This window comes from Apium graveolens, chromosome 9 (assembly GCF_009905375.1).
Source record: "Apium graveolens cultivar Ventura chromosome 9, ASM990537v1, whole genome shotgun sequence".
NCBI lineage: Eukaryota > Viridiplantae > Streptophyta > Magnoliopsida > Apiales > Apiaceae > Apium > Apium graveolens.
In genome coordinates, this window is record NC_133655.1 from 140,803,014 (window position 1) to 140,824,777 (window position 21,764).

The window sequence follows — 21,764 nt, forward strand, 5'->3', positions numbered from 1 at the left end:
TCAATGTGCTTACTTTCGGTTTATAAATAGGTTGAGTTGGTGAGAATATATTATAATGAGGTTATTATTATTTGGTGTAGGCTCCCGAGACGAGGGTAAACTTTCCATTAAAGTTGAGTAAAGCTCCCAGTTGCTCCCACCTGCCAGTCAATCAAGCCTTTCTCAAGGCAAGTGTTTCAACTTATCTTTTTCTGTTTACACTGCAAGTGTGCGTTAACCTAGCTTTAATATATGATGCGAGTATTCTATTTCACCTTGATATACATGTATACATGACCCAAGTGGTTTCAAATCTATCATTCGTATTACATGCAAATTCCATGAACCCTCAAGTATCTATTGCAAGTAGTTTAACTTTACTTGGAGATTGCCATGCAAGTAATTCAAAAGTCATACCATGCTAGTATACCTAAATAATTGTGATGCTTAACCCTGTATAAGTTGTATTTAGTAACCTTATCTTGACACCTAATAGTCAGTTATTCCTCAAAGTTGTTCATATATGCTTGATAACTCCATTCTTATCCTTAAACCATGAGACCATATTATACTTTGAACTGATACTCACCTTCTTTACATTTTAAATATCTATATCTTATCTGGAACCACTACATTGAACCTAGTTTGACTTAGTTCCTTTATACTATCCAATAACCCTGTTAAACCACAATACCAAATCCCTTGTGAATAGAAACTTTGCAATTCCATTTGATAAGTTATCGGTCTACTTGATCATGGCCGTAAAGTTTATTGAACCTATTCAATGTGCTTAGAAGTTCATCTAGAACCCTTGATAAAGACGTTCACTGTTTAAGAAATTAACCGTCACTTGGCATCGGTTTTTAAAATAAAAAGTTAATAGTGGATTTTCAGTCCCAAAGGGGGACAAATTTTTTCTTTAGATAGTGGATCTGAACTGAGACGCAAGTCCTTTCCGCTTTTAAATTATAGGCTTAAAGGTTGCCTAGGGATCCCATTAATGTTCTAGAACCCAGTGAGGTTCAGGATTACTTCGCGGCTGATCACCGGCTGTAATCCGTAGCGTCATAAAAAAGTTTTGATAAAGAAATGGTTTCTAATTATTTTGTTACAAATAAAAGATGCCATCACCCTGAAAGTTTATCTCTTGTCACTATATGGTTGAATATTTCATTTCCATTGTTATCTTATTTTGTTTATATTATAGCACTTGTTGAGCATTTGGCTCACTACTTGCTTTCACCCTTATATTTCAGCTAGCACATATGGTTAGATTCAAGCAGATAACACGTAAGATTTGTGATGCCGATTCGTATGTTCGAGCTCAGGTAGATTAGTGATCATTTTGTGTGAAGACTCGATATTGAAATCTGGTTGTAATATTTATTAGTATTTGGCTGTTCCAAACCCTAAACTGTAAGATCTTGGTTTTGGTGTATATATTTACATTTGTTACCTATTGTAATTATTCGTATAGTTTTCTTTTGTTAAAGTTGGGGTGTGACAGATTTTGGTATCAGAGCTACGGTTTAGAGTCGTGAGTTCGACAGGCTTCAGGGCAAGTACGATCGACTATTAGAGCGATTGAAGAACGTGTATCCGGACAGTCGAAATTAGGAGGAAAGCCTAAGGAGCAGATGACTGCGAGACTTGAGACTTTGGTTCAGTACGTTAACACTAAGCTTGACGAGGTGCCATCGCACCGAGACCGTACCAGCCAGTATACTATCCAGATGATTGCGGATGAGCTCCAGATTATTGTGAAGACGCTTCATGAAGAGAAGACTACCGGAGCCCGTTCTGATGGAGTGGAGCCTTAGTTCTTTCCATTATCCACTTTTCATGTTGTTGTGTTGTTGGATTTTGTAGAAATCCCTGTTGTTTTCCTTTAAATTAAGCATGTTATCCCTAGATTCAGACTTTATTTTGATCTTGATGTACCTTGACCTTAATATTGATAAATATGCACTATCGTTCTATTTGCTTTCAATTGTTCTTATGCCTTATATGCATCACCCTTATTGTTTAATTTGAAACCCAATAATATGTGAATATAATGACTTATGACTCCCTAACCTTAAATTATCTGCATTGTTCATACCTGTTTTGATATAATTTTCATTTCAGGATCATGCCACCTAAAAAAGAAGAACCCGAAAACAACTTCTACCACATATCCTAATATTCTTCGATTGTTGGAAACCTTACAACAGCAAACAAAAGCTATAGCTCAACAATGAAGAAATCTTCAACAATAATTTGAAAACCAAGATAACCATGAACCACACCAACCACCTGATCCACCAGTAGCACCTCAACAAGTTGTCACTTTCAAAGCTTTTCGAAATGTGAATCCACCTGCATTTCATGATACCACTGATCCAGTAATAGCTAACACATGGATTAAGGAAATGAAAAGAGCTTTTGAATTGGTTCAGCTAGGAGAAGATCAGAAGACGCCATATGCTACTTACTTTCTGAAAGGTGAAGTCATCTATTGGTGGGATTCAGTGAAAGCTATGGAGGCAAATCAGCCGGTTTCTTGGGAAAGGTTTAAGAAGTTATTTCTGGAAAATTATTACCCTCAGTACATGCAGAATCAGATGGAGCTTAAATTTCTTGAATTGAAGCAAGGAAGTATGTCTGTATTGGAGTACGAGAAGAAGTTTATGGAGCTGTCAAGGTTTGTGACGAAGTATATGAACACTGAGGAGGAAAAAACAAAGAGGTTCTAACACGGATTAGAGCCTTGGATCAGAGTGTTAGGTCACACAACACTATAGAAGGGGGTTAAATATAGTGTTTATACAATCAAATCGATTTCAACACAAGTATGTAACAAAGATCAAGTATATTCAAATAAACTCTGTTAGGATAGAACTGTTGTTCTCTCTCAGTGATGAATAATATCACTAAGAGCTGATAGGTTACAATGTTTAATATTTTCGATAATGATAACACATATGTGTAAACCCTAAGCTGTGTTTATATAGTACACAGTTACAAGATATCTTCTAATTGATATGGAATATAATTCTGTCTCCTAAAATATATCAATCAGATATCTTCTACAAGTCTTCTAGTCCTCTAACTCTTCATGCATATCTTCTTTTGTTTTAGTCTAGATCTTCTCCTGTAAATCAGTCGCATTCCTTATCTGAAGTCTTCCCGCACTTAAGTCCTGATATATATCTTCTGACACCTTAAGTTCTGATATTAAGTTCTGATTTCAGTAAGTTCTGATTTCCAGTAAGTCCTGATAAGTCCTGTTGTTAAGTTCTGAAAACTAAACACAAATCAGATTAGACATGACATCTCAAATATATCTAACAATCTCCCCCAACTTGTAAATTATGAAAAATATACAAGTTAATAGATTTTATGATGTCAAAAACATTTAAGTACAAATGCAATGAGAGTTTAATTAGATAACTAACTACAACTTACAGTCCTTGTAGCTTTAACCAATCTTACCGAGTTAATCTGAATCCAAAGTGATCCTTGACAAAGTTTGATATAAGCTTTTCTTCTTTATTCCTCAGGACTTGAGCTATTGTAGCTTTGACTTGCTTCATCTCTTCATCTTAACTTCCAATCTGGTAGATTACAGTCTTAAGTGCTGAGATGTGATTTCTTTCCAAACCATCACCAAGTCTGATTACTCTTGGAGGAGTTGAATCTTCATTATAGCACATACATTTCTCTTTCAGAATCACTTCAAGTTTAGCAGAATCCTTCTTCATTGGAATTTCACTTCCATCATCTTCAACTATGTTTGGAATGAATTCTGTAACCCTTGAACCAGCAATTCTTGCTTTATCCCTCATGGTCTTTATAATGAAATTTGACCATCTCCTGGTAATCTCAGACTTTATCTCCAAAAGATAATGAAAGAATTGAAGTTCTTTCAGAGATTTGTTCAGCACATCTGATTCTGAAATTTGATATGTTCTTCCATCTTCAAGAAATAAAATCAGATTTTCTTTGACATTATGCTTATCATGAGCATCCAGTACCACTTGAACAGATATAACCTTATCAAGGTATTTTTGTGTAACTTCTTCAAGAGGTTTGTCAGTCAACAAAAATGGATCTCTTGTAAGTACTTCAACTCCTGTCTTGATATTGGCTTCTTCAGAACCTAGTCCAGCTCTGTCTCTTGCTTCTCTGGCTTTCAATCCAACAGTCATGAAATCAGATAGCAACTGGATTTTCTTCGGATTTGATGGATTAACATTCTTCCATAGGAGTTTTCTCTTATCAGCAAATGTCAATTTATTCAAATCAACTTGAGCACTGTCAGAGGTTGATGTCTTGATGACTTGATCAGAATTTGCTATTTTTTCTGTAGCTTGTTCTTCTTCATTCTGAACAACTTGAGCAGTGTCAGAGGTTGTTTTAGATTCTTTAATTATCTTCCTTCTCTTCAGAGTTTGAACAGTTTCATCTACTGCAGCAGCATCATCAAATACTTGAACCAGTTTGCATACAGGTTTCATCGGGATTTGAGGAATCTCATCTCCTGTGGCTTTATTAGTTCATCAATTTTTCCTTTCCCTTTATCTTTGGGATCAATCTGTGATCTTGTCTTGGGCTTTGAAGCCTCAGAATTTGACTTTTCCTTGATCACAATGCCTTTTTCCTTAGGCCTTGCAGGTTTCTTTCCAATAGAAGCTTTAGACTTTAGATTTGTCTTCTCAGCTGCAAATCTAGCTTCTTCCTCCTTTATATTCTCTAAATCCATTCCAGGATTATGTATGAGAAATAATCTTCTAGCAATTTCCTCATCAAGTGTCTGAATTTTAGGATCTTTGTAGTAGACAATAGTCTGCTTTCCCTTTAGCTTCAGAGTTTGCAAAAACTTCTAAGAGACTTGACTTTCAGCTTGAATCAGAACATCAGAATCAGAACTTGCTATCAGATTTTGAGCATTTACAGCATCAGAACTTGTCTTCTTTTGAGTAGAAGATTTGCTAGCATCAAAAATTAGTTTTCATGAAGAAACTTTGTTGTTATGCCCTTGACCTTGACCTTGACCCTTGCTAGGGTTTCTCTAGTCATCTTCTTTGTCATCCTTTTTCTTCAGTACTTGAGTATTAGAGCATTTGGACTTAACTACCTTCTCCCCCTTTTTGGCATCATCTGGCAGTAGGAGAGTGAGAAGAAGTTCTACTGAAGATTGAATTTCATTAAGTTGAGCTTTTTGAGAAGCTTGATTCTGCAGTACCTCAGTAATTTGGGCATGTTGCTGTTCTTGAATCTTCTCAATAGCTTCAACTTTCTCAGAAATAGGTCTGATAAACCTCTTTTTATCTAGCTTGATCTCCATATCCAGCTTTTCAGCTTTTTTCAGAAGTTTGTCAACCTTTTCATGAGTTGTAGAGTGTTGACCTTGAAGAGACTTGATACTTAGAGCTGTGACTTTGAGTTGTGTCTTGAAATCAGAGTTAGTCAACAACTCATCAGCTTTAGCAATATGCTCTGTCAGAACTTTTGAGCTTGGAATATAATCAGATTCATTCCACTTCTTGGTCCACTCCACTCCTCTGTGAGTTTCTTCCCAAGGAATAGGAGCATCTTATTTAACAAACTTTTCAATCAGTGCCTCCTTTCCAAGAATGAGAGCATTTACTGGAGCACTGTCTCCAGAACTGGAGAGAATCTCATCATCTTCTGACAGTACTAGTGTGTGTGTGGCTGTTGTAGGTGTTGTAGGAATATCAGCATGTAATGGAGAAAGAGGTGGAGTTGTCACTTGTACTGTTGGAGCTTCCTGATACAACACAGTTGGAATTATCAGCCTTTGAAGGTCAATTTCAGGACTTAACCCTGAATCTTCAACTGTAACATTGTCATGAATAGGAGAGACAGGAGGTGTGATCACTATATCCTGAATAGTGTCTTCAGCCTGAGTTGGAGGTGGCAAAGATTCAATTACTATTGGCTTTGAGATCAGAGATTCCTGATCCCCTTCCCCAGCTTCATAAGTATCCTCAGATAGAGGTTGTGCCAAATGCCTTCATGCTCTCTGTTTCTTTGATCTCCTGGATAATGAAGGAGTTGCTTGAGTAGCATCAGAACTTGAAGTTCTTTTTCTCTTCAAAATATCAGAATCGTCAGCTTCAATTTCTTTCTGAGAAGTTGCCTTGTCAGCTTCAACTGTCACAGGTTCTGATGCATGAACCTGGACTTGCTCATCTTCATCATCAAATTCATCCCTAAGAATCATCCTTCTTCTCCTTGGTGGAGATGTAGGAACGGATTTTGCTCTTTTAGGCCTGGAGGATGAAGTTCTGATGGTAGGTACTGAAGGTTGAGGTTGAGATGATTAAGCTGGCTGGAAATATGTTCTGATGGTAGGTTAAGTTGGTTGAGGTTGAGAAGTGGTAGGTGGTTGATTGGTTGTAGGTGCTGATGGAGGTTGGGATGGTTGTATATCAGGATATATAGCAGTATAGGTGTTTGGGTCAGAGTTTACTAAGACCTGTTTGACTGACTGAGGAATTTGGAGGGGTCTTAGTATAGCCTTCTTATTATCAGTAGATAATAAGTCAGTGAAAGCCCTTTTAGCAAGTTTAAAGGGTTCAATCAACTCACTAGCTAGTTGGGCCTTATCAGAACTACAGAAACTGTAAATAAGTTGGCAAAATCTAGCAAAATATACAGTATTTCTGTCCTCTTGCATCCTATCCCCAATTTATCCTAGCACAACACTAGCATAATCAAAATGAGTTTGATTAATGAGAGCATACCCGATTTGCTGACTCAGGATTGGGATTGCATCAAAGTTGGAGCACTTGTTGGCAAAGGCCTTGGTGATGCAGTCGAAAAAGAAACTCCACTCCCTCCTGATATGGGGCCTCTTCAATTGTCCCAGCTTGGACAAAGATTTTTCATAACCAAGGTTTGCCATCATCTGTTGAAGAGCTGGTTCCCCAACTTGTGAACTGTAAACATAGTTTTCTGGAAGATGTAAAGCATGTCGAACAGTTGACAATGTAACCAAGTGTTCATCTTCCCATATTGTAAATATGATGCTTGGGGACCCATTTGCACCACCATCATCATAAACACCACTCCTTCAAAACTCCAGTACTTGAGTTCCTGAGAGTGCTTCTGGTTGGGTCAAAGCATACCCAATCTCACTTCGAGATAGAAAATCTTGGATGAAGTGAAGTTCTGATGGAGCTTCATCCTTAGAAAGAATAGCCATGTAGTTATTAGGAATAAACTTGGCTCCATCATAAATCAGATCTTTTGGTGCCATTTCTGTAGAGAAATAAGTGAGAAAGTTGTGCGTATAGAAAGTGTTTGAGAAAATACCTGTGAAAAATAGAGCTTCAGAGAATATTAGAAAGAGAGAGAATAATAGAGATAAGAAAAGAACTAGAAAGTAGGTAAAAGATTATAAAATCTTTTAACTCCCGTATATATACTCTCTCCACTCAACAACCCTTTTTGGAAGTAAAACAGACACTTTACACCTGTCAGCCAGTAAATAGTTAAAGCAGTAGTTAGTGGGCACGAGAAATAAGAAGTAATTATTGTTCACATGCAGTTGTCAAGGAAAACACGTTTCCCACTAACCAAATGATTATGACTGTTTTTATCTCACTTAAATATTTTCTGATAAAATATGACCATTACAGTAAAACCACAAATAAGTCAAGTAAATAAATAATGCCACGTAAGCATCAGAGTTTCCATCAGGATTTGCATCAGAATTTGACTATTATCTGAATGTTAGGTCACACACACTGTAGAAAGGGGTTGAATACAATGTTTACTACAATTAAATCGAATATAAGAACTCAAGTAACAGAAAACAGATTTTATTCAACACAATAAACTCTGTTACAATATGGAACTGTCCTCTCTCTGTGATGAACAAATTATCACGAGAGCTGCTAGGGTTACAAAGAATAATAACTTCGATAATGATAACACTTATAGTGTAAACCCTATGTCTGTGTTTATATACTACACAGTTACAAGATAAGTTCTAATTGATATGGAATATAATTCTGCTTCCTAACATATATCAACTAGTTATCTTTTCTTCCAAGTATTCTATTCTTCATAGAATTCCTTCTTCATGCATATTTCTTTCTGTCTTAGTCTCGATCATCTTTCCTTTCAATCAGCCACCTGCCTTATCTGAAAGTCATCTTAAGTCCTGATATTATCTCCTGATAAATATCTTCTGATAAATTAAGTTCTGATAACTTAAGTTCTGATATCTTAAGTTCTGTCTTCAGTATAAGTGCTGATTTCCAGTTAAGTACTGATTTGTCCTGTTAGGTAAGATTTGAAAACTAAACACAAATCATATTACACATGACATTATCAAATATATCTAACAATCTCTCCCAACTTGTAAATTAGCATAATATACAAGTTCAAAAGATATTTGATGATGTCAAAAACATTAAGAACAAATGCATGAGAATTTGACTAGATAACTACAACTTACAGTCCTTTCAGCTTTACCATCTTTAACTTTTGATAACAGCTTTAGTCTGTATACACTTCATAATTTAAGCAGTTGTAGATCTTTGACTTGGCTTCAATTTCTGATCTCTTTGATATCAGGAGTTGTTCTGAGATAGTTCTTCAACAAACATCTCTCAGCATATTCAAGTTCATTGACCATCCTCCTTTTAGCATTTATCCATTCAGCTGTATCTTCACCAGTTTGAAAAATAGCTGCTCTGAGATCATTTATCTTAGCTTTTCTTATCTCCTGATCTAGTTTGATCAGATATGCTTTGTCAGACTCTAAATTGAATTCCACTGCCTTATAACCCAGAAAAGTAGTTATGATCTTAGCAGAGTTAGGCTTCATTTCGACAATATCACCTTTGTGATCTGTGTACTTGGGACAGTATGTGCTATCAGACTTTACGTAATAAAGCTTCTTCTGTCTTTGAATTTGAGACTTTAAATAACCTGCAGCACTATATGTTAATATGTCTTTCACTTGAAGTAGGAATATAACATGTTCCAGTTCCTCAAAATACTTCAATGGTATAACATTCTGCCTAATATGGTATACCCTTCCATCTGTCATAAAATATAACAATATATGTTCTTTCAAAAAGGTATGGTAAACCATTTGTACAGATTCAAGTCAATTCAATCTTTTAGGAGTTGCTCCAACACCTGGTTCACTTAAGGAAGTTGGATCATTGGTAGTGTTATGTACTCTTCTTTCATCAGAACTACCCAATCCAGATTTATCTCTTGCTTCCTTTTCTGTAACAACTCTTGCTTCAAAACCACTTGTTGCAGTCTTCAAAGGTTGAGCCTATTTAGCTTTGGTGAATCCTGGTAGGAGTATCTTTGAAAGTTTAATATGAGCAATGTTAGAGGTTTCCTTTTCCTTATCTTCTGATATCAAGCCAACTTGAGCTATGTCAGAGGTTTCTTGCTTTACTGTCATATCAGAACTTACTACATCTTGACTCTGAACAACATGAGCCATGTCAGAGGTTGTTTGAAAAATCTTCTTATGCATCAGAGTAAGATTAGCATCTTCTTCATCATCAGTTATTTCTTCATCCATGACTGGCATATAAACCTTTACAGGTTCATCAACTTTTTCTTTGCCCTTGGACCTTGGATCAATTTCCATTTGTGATTTGGCTTTGATTGCCTCGGAATTTGTTCTTTCCTTTATCACAATACCCTTAGTTTTTGGAAATTTCTTTTCAACAACAGAAGCTTTAGATTTTTTCTTGACACCTTCTGCTTTGAGTCTAGCTTCTTCTTCCTTTAGACTCTCAAAGTCCATTCCTGGATTTTCTTTAAGAAATAACTCCTATGAAATTTCTTCATCAAGTTCCAGATGTTCACCAGAACTTATCCTTTTACCAGTATCAGAACTTATTCTTCTCCCAGTATCAGAACTTGTTCCTTTACTTGTTATTCTAACTTTACTTGATGAAAATCCTTTGCCTTGACCTTGTCCTCTACCCTTGTTAAAGTTTCCCTAGTCATCATTTTCATCATCCTTTCCCTTCAGTGTCTGAATAGATTTGCATTTGGACTTAATCACTTTCTCCCCCTTTTTGGCATCAGCAGGTAAAAGAAGAGAGACAAGCAATTCCACAGAGGATTGGATCTTATTGAGTTATTTTGTTGAGAAGCTTGATTTTTTAGAATTTCATCAATTTGAGTTTGTTGCTTCTCCTGAGTTTTCTCAATGTAGGCAATTCTGTCAAAGGCTAGCTTGAAAAATCTGTTCTTTTCAAGTTTCACATTCATATCTTGCTGGATCAAAGTTTCTTGAATTTTATTCACCTTGGCATGAGTTGTCGAGTGTTGACCTTGAAGGTGCCTAGTACTCAATGCAGTAACTCTCAGCTGTGCCTTAAAATCATCATTTATCAGCATTTTATCAGCTTTTGCCAGATGCTCAGCAAGAATCTTTTCAGAAGGAACAAAACTAACTGTGTTCCATTCCTTAGTCCACTCCTTTCCTCTAGAAGTTTCACTCCAAGGTACTGGTGCTTCCTTAACAAACTTCTTGATTAGATCAGCTTTATGAACTGTTTGTTGAGGTGCATGTCCTGATGGACCAGCTGCATCAGCATCTAAATTAGCAGCAGCTTCACCAGTAGTTTTTTCATTGGCAGCATCAGAATTTGTAGATCCTACTATATCAGCATCCTCTGATAAAATAGCAGTATGTGAGGCTATAGAGGCTTCAACATCATCCTCTGAATTCTGATCTGCAGCCAGGTTCTGACCACCATCCAAAATTGATATTGTTGGTGGAGTGAGTTGAATTGGTGGAACTTCCAAGTACAAAACCTCAGGCACAATCAAGTTATGAATATCAATTTCAGCATTTGTACCTGGTTCTTCAGTATGTACTGGATCAACTATAGGTGATATAGGAGGTGTAGGAATTCTGTCTTGAGTAGTTTCTTGTTGTGTAGAAGGAAGTGATTCAATAACAATTGGTTCTATTGAGATCAGAAATTCCTGATCCCCTTCCTTAGCTGCTTCCACTACATCCTCTGAATCTGACTCAACTATATCCCTGTGAGCTCTCTGTTTCATTAACTTCTTCAAAGGTGGAGACACTGTAGGAGCTTTATCATCAGAATTTAACTTTCTAAGCCTTTTTTGGGGCCTAGAACTCCCAGTTACAGTATCTTTCTGAGAAGAAACCTTCTCAGCTTCTACAACAACAGGTTCTGATATTAGAACCTGTTCCTTAGTATCTGATTCATCTCACAGAATAATTTTCCTTCTCTTCTGTTGAGTCTGAGGTACTTTCCTAGTCCTCTTGGGTTTGGAAGATGATTGGTTATGCAGCCAAAGAAGAAAATCCATTCCCTCCTTATGTAAAATCTCTTCAACTGACCCAGCTTTGCCAATGTCCTCTCATACCATAGACTAGCCATCATGTTTTGAAGAACTGGCTCTTCAACAGTAGAATAAACACAGTTCTCAGGTAGCTGCAGTGCTTGTCGAACCATAGCCAATGTCACGACCTGCTCATCCTCCCCTGATGAAAAAATAATACTTGGGGACCCTTGAGCACCACCATCATCATATACTCCGCTTCTCCAGAACTCCAGCACTTGAGTACCAGAGACTGTATCAGGTTCGGTCAGAGCGTACCCAATATCAGAACTAGCAAGAAAGTCCTGAATGAAGTGAAGTTCTGACGGGGCTTCTAACTTGCTAAGAATAGCGGAGAAGTTATTAGGAACAAACTTAGCTCCATCAAAAATTACGTCTTTTAGTGCCATTTCTGTAAGAAATTGAGTGAGTAAGAGTATGTTTGCAAAGTGTTTGTAAAAAGTCCTGAGAGAAAAACAACTTCAGAAAATAAAAGAGAGAGAGAGTGAGAAAGTAAAAGAGATATATAATAGAAAAGTAATCAAAAGATTAGAAAATCTTTTATCTCTCATGTATATACTCTCTGTACTCAACGGTCGTATTTTTGAAGCATGGGATACACTTTACACCTGGCACCATGTGAACAGTCAGTAAACAGTTAGAACAAGAGTTAATGGGCATGTAAAATAAGCAATAATTACCGTGCACATGCAGTTTTTCAGGACATACACGTTAACCACTAACCCATAATGATTATGACTGTTTTATCTCACATTAACCAATATTCTGTAAAAATATTATCGTTCAAGTCATGACCAAAAATAAACCAAGTAAGTAATTACTGCCACGTCAGCATCAAAACTTGATTATTATCAGGATTTAAAAGTCATCAGAATATGGCTCCTTAACTCGAAAAGTGTATGTGTATTCCTGTAATTCTTCACACAAATACTGATATGGTTTCATCAGAACTTAATCATCAGAACTTCCATCAGAACTTGTCCTCATAATTTATGCAATCTGACACATAGACTGTTCATCTAAAACAACATTTATCACCACAGTAATTTCTATCATTCATATGGAGTGTAAGTGTGTGCATTAAGCTAAATATCAGACAAAGAGTAAAGTTCGATTCACTTCAGTACATCTTAGAAATAAGGCATAACTAAGAACTTTACTCAAAATTTGTCATTATTCTGAAACCTACTATTGAATGAGTTCATGCACGAGTACACCTCAACTGTTTTGTGCTCATTTTATGCATCTTTTGAAATTCCATTTTACAGTGGCTTCTCAGTGTAAGTGAGTCACGATTACTTATCAGAATTTATGTTGTTATCAGAGTATTTCTCCAGTAATCATAGAGTGTGAAAAGTCACCAAGAAAATTTTATTTTGCTTTTCTAATGCATATTACTTAATACCAGCAATGCACTTGGGTATTCCCTTCCACATCTTTACTCTAGATCTCAAAGGAGTACCTGATATTTATTTCTTTTCTTTTTTTGTCTTTTGATAAGTGAGGCTTATCAGCACTTAGTACATCCATCAGATTTACTAACATCAGAACTTATTAGATAAGAAGCATTATTCTAGTTTTTTACTTAGTAATAAGATACACAAAGTACACTTAACTAAGCTCAATATCAGAATTTGCGTGTGTTAAAAGATTTCCACATAAACAATTACTTCAAACATGGGATCTTTAGTATATTAAAGACTACTAGGTCAGCATCTAGCACGATTATCCTCATTGGATTGAATAGTCACAAAAACATTCATATCACTATTAGAGTTAGAAATTCACATCAGACAACAATCAGCTCTTAAGCAAATTTCAATTTAAGCACAGAATACATAGAGATAGTAATATCTGTAAATACTGATCATAAAGTCTTATGTATCAGAACATAAACTAAGCAGATTTAGAGAAAGAACCTGAAACCATTCCAAGTTCATTTACCAATCTTGTAAAAGTAGCTTCACACAGTGGTTTTGTGAAAATATCTGCTAGTTGTTAATATGTTGGAACAAAATGCAATTCCACTGTACCTTCATCCACATGTTCCCTTATGAAGTGGTACCTAATGCTGATGTGCTTTGTCATTGAGTGTTGAACTGGATTACCTGTCATAGCAATAGCACTTTGATTATCACAGTAAATAGGGATTTTAGTAAATTCTAACCCATAATCCAGTAACTGATTCTTCATCCAAAGAATTTGTGCACAACAGCTTCCTGCAGCAATGTATTCTGCTTCTACAGTTGATGTGGAAATTGACTTCTATTTCTTGCTAAACTAAGAAACCAATCTGCCTCCAAGAAATTGGCAGCTTCCACTTTCTTTGGTTCAGTCTGAGAAAGAAAAGAATGATAGAGACATTCATTTGATGTAGCTGTTTTAGTTCTGACACCCGCATCAGGATTTCCAATAATTAAGTCATATGTATGTGCTTTAGTCCACTTCCTTGCAGATGGAAGGTTCTCTCTTGATTTGGATTCTCCCCATGATCCATGCTATCTCTATCAAAATTTTCTGATGCTCCCCTTGAAATTATGCTCTCTGAGTTGGATCCTTCAGAATTTGAGTTTCCAGAAATATCAGAACATGAGTTTCCAGAATTATCAGAACATGGCCCATCGGAACTTGACGAATCAGAACTTGAAGAGCCTGTTGTAGATTCTGATGCTTCTTGAGATGTGGTTGGATCTTCAGTATGCTCCCCCTGCATAGGTGCATTTTCCTTAGGCATAGTCACCACAGTTTCAATAACATCAGAGTTTAATCCATCATAATTTGCAATATTAGGATTTAGACTGTCAGGATTTACAGAATCAGAATTTAAAAATTCATTTTCGAATCTCATCTGATTATGATAATTGAAATCTTCAAGACCACCAATCCTCTTATCATCAAAAGAGACATTGATAGATTCCATGACAACCCTTGTTCTTAAATTGTAGACTCTGAAGGCTTTTGTGGAAAGTGGATATCCAATAAAAATTCCTTCATCAGCTTTTAGATCAAATTTGGATGGCTGTTTGAGATGAGTCTTAAAAACAAAACACTTGCATCCAAATACATGAAAATACTTCAGATTTGGCTTCTTTTTCTTCACCATCTCATATGGGGTTTTTCCATGCTTGTTGATAAGTGTTGCATTCTGAGTAAAACAAGCAGTCTACACAGTTTCAGCCCAAAAGTAGGTTGGCAACTTTGCTTCATCAAGCATAGTTCGTGCAGCTTCAATAAGAGTTTTATTCTTTCTTTCAAAAACTCCATTTTGCTGTGGAGTTCTAGGAGCAGAAAATTCCTGCTTTATTCCATGGTCTTTGCAGAACTCTTCCATGATCAAATTCTTCAACTCAGTGCCATTATCACTTCTTATGATCTTCACAGAATCTTTGACCAATTTATCCATGATCAATCAAGATAGATGCAGTTTCACTTTTTGTGTGCAAAAAATACACCCATGTGTATCTGGTGAACTCATCCACTATGACCATAGCATATTTCTTCTTTGCGGTAGACATGACATTAACTGGACCAAATAGATCAACATGTAGTAGGTGATAAGGCTCAAGAATTGATGATTCACTCTTTCTCTTGAATGAAGATTTTCTTGGTTTTTCCTTTTGACATGAATCACAAAGGCCATCAGGAGCAAATACTGATTTTGGCAGTCCTCTCACAAGATCTTTCTTGACTAGTTCATTTATATTGTTAAAATTTAAATGAGAGAGTTTCTTGTGCCAATCCCAGCTTTCTTCAATTGATGCTCTACTTAACAGACAGATTGCAGAACCATCAGTACTTGTTGAAAGCTTGGCTTCATAAATGTTACCATGCCTGTATCCTTTCAGAACAACTTTGCCTGAAGATTTTCTTACAACTTCACAGTGTTCTTCAAAGAAATCCACATGATAACCTCTGTCACAGATTTGAAACACACTCAGCAGATTGTGTTTAAGTCTTGAGACCAGAGCTACTTTTTCAATGATGACATTCCCAAGATTGATATTGCCATTTCCCAGAGTTTTTCCAATATTGCCATCTCCATAAGAAACACCTGGGCTAGCTTTCTCCACAAAGTCTGATAGCAGGGCTTTATTTCCAGTCATATGTCCTGAACATCCACTTTCCAGAACTAGGATATTCTTCCTGTTGCCCTGCAATCACAAAGACCACTAATGATTAGTTTAAGGACCCACACTTGCTTGGATCCTTTGGCCTTATCAAGTTTGTTAACATTTATAGCGGATTTAGCATCAGAGTTTATGTTAACAGTTTTCTTATCAGAATTTGCAATATCAGACTTTGCATCAAGACTTATACTAGAAGGAATAATGCTAACTTTCTTTAAAGAAGGTTTTAATTGATAATAATCATAATACAAACTATGATATTCCTTACAAGTATAAATGGAGTGCCATAAACTACCACAATGAAAACAAGGATTTTGTGGCTTTTATCTAACAGACTGACTCTTAACTCCTGATTTTGAAGATAAGGGGTTTATATTCTTATTCTTCCTGCAAAAAGAAGCCAGATGGTTAGAATTTCCATAATTATGACATGTTTTTATAGGAGCATTAGGAACAGGCTTATAATTGTTACTTTTGTTCACACCTTCCTTTCCATTCCTATTTTTCCTAGGCGGCTTTACCTTGTTTACATTCTTAACATCTTTCAGCTTATGCTTAAGTTGCTTCTTGGTCATTAAGCCTATGTTAACTTTAGTTGGCTTATCCTGTTTAGGTTTGTCAAAAGTTACTTTCTCCTTAACTTCTGATTTCTCAATATCAGACTTTGCAGTTACAAACTTAACAGGATTTACCTTTGGTTTTTGTTTAACAACTACAGGCTCAGTTTCTACAGTTCCCTTACCGTTCTTATCATCTCCATAACCTAAGCCCTCTTTCCAGTTTCCACTACTAAGAATATCCTGAGTTGGTTTACCAGAGTTAGTCCAAGTCCTGATAATCTCTCTTTCCTTTTCTAACTCAGTTTTTAGAGATTCATTCATTTTTAGCACTTCATCCCTAACATAAAAGGCATCATCTCTATCTTTCTGAGTTTGATGGAACATGACTAACTCTTTTTCTAAATAATCATTTCTCTTTTTATAAGCAAGATTTTCAGAATTTAATCTTTCACATGTTAAAGTTTGATCTTTATAACTAATGAACATGGTCTTAAGATATCTTCTCAACTCAGTAATATCATCAGTATGAAAGGCATAAGTAGTTTGAGGTACCTTTAAGTCAGCAGTATCAGAACTGCTATCAGCATTTGCCATCAAGGCATAGTTTTCCTCATCCTCAGAATCTGAAGCATCTGACCAGCTTTTCTTCTTTGTGACAAGAGCCTTGCCTTTGTCACTCTTCCCTTTTCTGCAATCAGGAGATATGTGGCCTTTCTCACCACAGTTGTAGCATTTAACATTTGAGTAATCTCCTCTGTCAGACTTTCCTCCTTTGCCTTCAGATTTTTTGAAACCTTTCTTATCAGAACTTGCATCTTTCCTGAAAAACTTATTTCCTCTCTTGAATTTCCTGTATGCAATCTTTGTGATTCCTTTCACCATAAGAGCACACAGCTTCATCATCTCCTCATCAGGGTCCATCTCAGGTATACTTTCAGTTTCCGAGTCATCATCACTATCAGAACTTGATGACTCAGTATCATACTTTGTGATGAGAGCCTTTCCCTTGACTTTCTTTGAGGCAGCAACTTTGGGACTTTCCTCCTCAGCCACATAAGCAACTGTCCTTGACTTTCTTCCATTCCTCTTGCTTCTTTGTTCCATCTCAAGTTCATGAGTCTTAAGCATCCCATAAATTTCATCAAGAGTTATTTCATCAAGATTATAGTTATCTCTTATTATTGTGGCCTTCAAATCCCATCTTTCAGGAAGAGCTAACAGGAATTTAAGATTTGAATCTTCAATATCATATTTTTTGTCAACTAGTGACAAATCATTCAAGAGTTTAAAAAATCTGTCATATAAATCAGTTAATGACTCATCAGGCTTTGAGTCAAAGTGCTCATACTCTTGAGTGAGTATAGTCTTCCTGTTCTTCTTGATTGAATCAGTTCCCTGACACCTTGTTTCCAAAGCATCCCATATCTCTTTTGCAGTCTTGCATTGAATTACCCTGTTTGACATGACATTATCAATGGCAATATGCAACAAATGTCTTACCTTTGCATCCTTCGCAATCGATGAGATATCTTCAGCAGTGTAATCACTTTTCTCCTTTGGTACAGACTTTGCTGGCTGACCTGCAACTTCCACAGAGAGTTTGGTTGGCATATGTGGTCCTTCATTAATCCTGTCGAGATATTCTCGATCCGTAGCTTCCAGAAACATAGCCATCTTCACTTTCCATATGGAATACGCAGAAGGTTTCAACATGGGAACTTTTATAGTCTCATATCGACTATGGGTTATGGTTTTTGGAGGTTCTTCAATTTTGGTGGGCTTGGTTGGAGTTTCTTCTTCAGACATGATTGTTTTTGGATCTTAAACTGTTTGTGTGTTAACAGATTGCTCTGATACCACTTGTTAGGTCACACACACTGTAGAAGGGGGTTGAATACAGTGTTTACTACAATCAAATCGAATATAAGAACTCAAGTAACAGAAAACAAATTTTATTCAACACAATAAACTCTGTTACAATATGGAACTGTCCTCTCTCAGTGATGAACAAATTATCACGAGAGCTGCTAGGGTTACAAAGAATAATAACTTCGATCATGATAACACTTATAGTGTAAACCCTATGCCTGTATTTATATACTACACAGTTACAAGATAAGTTCTAATTGATATGGAATATAATTCTGCTTCCTAAAATATATCAACTAGTTATCTTTTCTTCCAAGTATTCTATTATTCATAGAATTCCTTCTTCATGCATATTTCTTTCTGTCTTAGTCTCGATCTTCTTTCCTTTCAATTAGCCGCCTGCCTTATCTGAAAGTCATCTTAAGTCCTGATATTATCTCCTGATAAATATCTTCTGATAACTTAAGTTCTGATAACTTAAGTTCTGATATCTTAAGTTCTGTCTTCAGTATAAGTACTGATTTGTCCTGTTAGGTAAGATCTGAAAACTAAACACAAATCATATTACACATGACATTATCAAATATATCTAACACAGAATTTAACGGTCATCAGAACATGGCTTCTGAACTCAGACTTTGAATGTCTGTTTCTGTGATTCTTCATACAAATACTGACTTGTTTCTTCAGAGTTTAATCATCAGAACTTTCATCAGAACTTGTCCTCAGAATTTATGCAAATAATACTAATCTGTTTGTCAAAAACAACTTAATCACCACAGTAATTTTCATCATTCATATGGAGTGAGAGTGTGTGCATTTGCAAATGATCAGATAATGATTAAAGTCTGATAAACTTCAGTATATCTTAGAAATAAGGCATAACTAATAAAAGTGCTTAAAATTTGTCTGCAATTTTAAAGTCTACTATAGAATAAATTTATACAAGAGTCCACCTCAACTGTTTGTGCTCATTTTATGCATCTTTTAACATTCTTGTTACAGTGGCTTCTTAGTGTAAGTGAGTCACAACTGCTGTCAGAATTTATGAGTATTTCTCCAGTAATCAGAGAATGTGAAAAGTCACCAAGAAAAATTTATTTGCTTTTCTAATGCATATAACTTAATACCAGCAATGCACTTGGGTCTTCCCTTTCACATATATTACTCTTGATCTCAAAGAAGTACATGACTTCAATTTTCTTTTCTTTTCTTTTCTTCAGATAAGTGAGGCTTATCCAGCATGTAGTTCATCCTTAAGATTTACTGACATCAAAATTTGACAGATAAGAAGCAAGAATCTAGTTTGTGACTTAGTAATAAGATACACAAAGTAAATTTGACTAAGCTCAAAAGCAGAATTTGCTTGTGTTAATGAATTTCCACATAAATAACTAATTCAAACATGGGATTTCTAGTATGTTAAAGAATACTAGGTCAACATCTAGCACAATAATCCTCATTGGATTGAATAGTCACAGAACACTCAAAATACTATCAGAGTATATAGAATCACATCATATAACAATCAGTATTTAATATATAACAATTAAAGCACAAATTACATGGAGATAAGACAATCTGTAAACACTGATCATAAAGTCTGATGCATGAGAACAAAAACTAAGAAGATTTTGAGAAAGAACCTGAAACCATTCCAAGTTCATTTACCATTCTTTTAAAAGTAGCTTTACATAGTGGTTTTGTAAAGATATCTGCTAGTTGTTGATCTGTTGGAATAAAATGCAATTCCACTGTACCTTCCATCACATGTTCCCTTATGAAATGGTACCTAATGCTGATGTGCTTTGTCATTGAGTGTTGAACTGGATTACCTGTCATAGCAATAACACTTTGATTATCACAGTAAATGGGTATTTTAGAAAATTCTAACCCATAGTCCAGTAACTGATTCTTCATCCAAAGAATCTGTGCACAACAGCTTCCTACAGTAATATATTCTGCTTCTGCAGTTGATGTGGAAATTGATTTCTATTTCTTGCTAAACCAAGAAACTAATCTGCCTCCAAGAAATTGGCAGCTTCTACTAGTGCTTTTTCTATCTATTTTGCATCCTGCAAAATCTGCATCTGAGTAACCTATTAGCTTAAAATCTGATTCTCTAGGATACCACAATCCTAGATCAGCTGTACCCTTGAGGTACTTGATTTTTTTTTTCACAGCTATTAGATGAGGTTCTCTTGGATCAGCCTGAAATCTTGCACAAAGACAGGTAGCATACATGATATCAGGTCTACTTGCAGTTAAATAGAGTAAAGAGACAATCATAAAGTGCTTGCTTAAGGCCATAAAGTGCTTTATCAAGTCTGTAGACATGATTAAGAAATTTTGGATCTACAAATCTTGGAGGTTATTCAACATATACCTCTTCTTCCATTTCTCCATTGAGAAAAGCACTTTTCACATCCATTTGAAAGACTTTAAACTTTTTGTGAGCAGCATAAGCCAAAAAGATTCTTATGACTTCCAATCTAGCAACTGGAGCAAATGTTTCATCATAGTCAATACCCTCCTGTTGAGAGTAGCCTTTAGCAACCAGCCTTTCTTTGTTTCTTGTAATTATGCCATCACTGTCAGTTTTGTTTCTGAACACCCATTTTGTGCCAACAATTGATCTGTTCTTTGGTCTTGGCACTAAGGTCCAGACTTTATTTCTTTCAAATTCATTTAACTCTTCCTGTATTGCTTGCACCCAATCAGCATCTTGAAGAGCTTCTTCCACTTTTTTTGGTTCAGTCTGATATAGAAATGCATGATAGAGACATTCTTTTGATGTTGCAGTTCTAGTTCTGACACTTGCTTTAGGATCTTCAATTATTAAGTCAGATGTATGTGCTTTAGTCCACTTCCTTGCAGATGGAAGTTGTTCTCTAGAATTGGATCCTCCCCCATGATCCATGTTGTCTCCATCAGCCTTTTCTGATGCTCCCCCTGTAGTTATGCTCTCTGAGACTTCAGAATTTGAGTTGGATCCTTCAGGAATTGAAGAATCAGAGTTTCCAGAATTATCAGAATTTGGCTCATCAGAACTTGATGAATCAGAACTTGAAGAGCCAGTGACAGGTTTTAATGCTTCTTGAGAGTCTTGAGTTGTGGTAGGATCTTCAGCTTGCTCCCCCTGTACAGGTGCATTTTCCCTTGGAGTAGTTACCACAATTTCAATGACATGAGAATTTAACCCGTCAGAACTTACATGATCAGGATTTAAGCCATCATAATTTACAGAATCAGAATTTAAATCTTCATTTTCAAATCTCATCTGATCATGATCATTGAAATCTTCAAGTCCGGTAATCTTTTTATCATCAAAAGATACATTGATAGATTCCATGACAACCCTTATTCTTAAATTGTAGACTCTGAAGGCTTTTTTGGAAAGTGGATATCCAACAAAAATTCCTTCATCAGCTTTAAGATCAAATTTTGACAGTTGTTCAGGATGAGTCTTAAGAACAAAACACTTACATCTAAATATATGAAAGTATTTCAGATTTGACTTCTTTTTCTTCACCATCTCATATGGTGTTTTTCATGCTGGTTTATGAGTGTAGCATTCTGTGTAAAATAAGCAGTCTACACAGCTTTAGCCCAAAAGTAGGTTGGCAGCTTTGATTCATCAAGCATAGTTCGTGCAGCTTCAATGAGAGTCCTGTTCTTTCTTTCTACAACTCCATTTTGATGTGGAGTTCAAGGTGCCGAAAATTCCTGCTTAATTCCATGCTCTTTATAGAACTCTTCCATGATTGAATTCTTGAACTCAGTGCCATTATCACTTCTTATTATTTTAACAGAATCTTTGACCAACTTATCCAGCTGTCTGACATGATCAGTT